General features: G+C 45.1%; 1 long non-coding RNA gene across 1 annotated transcript in view; it reads left to right on the top strand.

Moving 5' to 3' along the window:
* The first annotated feature begins 106 nt into the window (after positions 1 to 106).
* The window catches only part of LOC116378571 (uncharacterized), a 6,525-nt gene continuing 5,868 nt past the window's right edge, over positions 107 to 763 (top strand). The window contains exon 1 of the long non-coding RNA XR_004212311.1: positions 107 to 215. This is a non-coding gene — a long non-coding RNA (uncharacterized LOC116378571). The remainder of the gene's footprint in view (positions 216 to 763) is intronic.

Below are 763 nucleotides of genomic sequence, written 5' to 3'. Positions count from 1 at the left end.
GTGTGTGTGTTAGAGATAGAGCGATCGAGACAATTGAAATGAATGAAAGGAGACAAGGAGCGAACAAACAGACAGAGAAAACAGGAAATACATTAACAGGCACACACACACTCTCTCACACAGTCAGCGTAGTCCCACCTGGCCAGTGTTGTTGACTGTGTTTGTTTCTGTTTTGTCAGTGTGGAGCGCTTCATGGAGCAGCCTGAGGTCCATACGTAAGTATTTTCCCTCCACACACACAAATTCCCTGATGACATTCTCAAATAAACACACACAACATGATATATGCTCCTGTGTGTCCTTCTGTAAACACACACACACCACTCACACACACTGCCAGCTGTTCTCGGAACAGAACATCTCTAATATTTTGGTCAGACAGAAGTACATGGTCAGAGAGTCGGTGAGTGACAGCGACGTGTTCGTTGTTAGTATCACACTCTGACTGTGTGTGTGTGTGTGTGTGTGTGTGTGTGTGTGTGTGTGTGTGTGTGTGTGTGTGTGTGTGTGTGTGTGTGTGTGTGTCCTCACAGGCAGAGTTAATTGAACACGTGCAGACTGTGTTGAACACTGTATAGCCCAAAATCACAAATTTGCCTCAAGGGGCTTTATTAGCTTGTACAGCCTACAACACCCTCTGTCCTTTAAGAAACATGGGCTGTACAGTTAGTACAACCTACAACTTGTTTCTCTGCCTTTGCTCTTTTACGTCTCTCGCCTGCTTTGTTCTTTTCTTCTGTAGTTTGCTCTCTCTGTCTCTTCC

Source organism: Anarrhichthys ocellatus, unplaced genomic scaffold, assembly GCF_004355925.1.
Source record: "Anarrhichthys ocellatus isolate YVR2014 unplaced genomic scaffold, GSC_Weel_1.0 scaffold2814, whole genome shotgun sequence".
Lineage (NCBI taxonomy): Eukaryota > Metazoa > Chordata > Actinopteri > Perciformes > Anarhichadidae > Anarrhichthys > Anarrhichthys ocellatus.
This window is presented reverse-complemented; position numbering and strand designations above follow the sequence as displayed.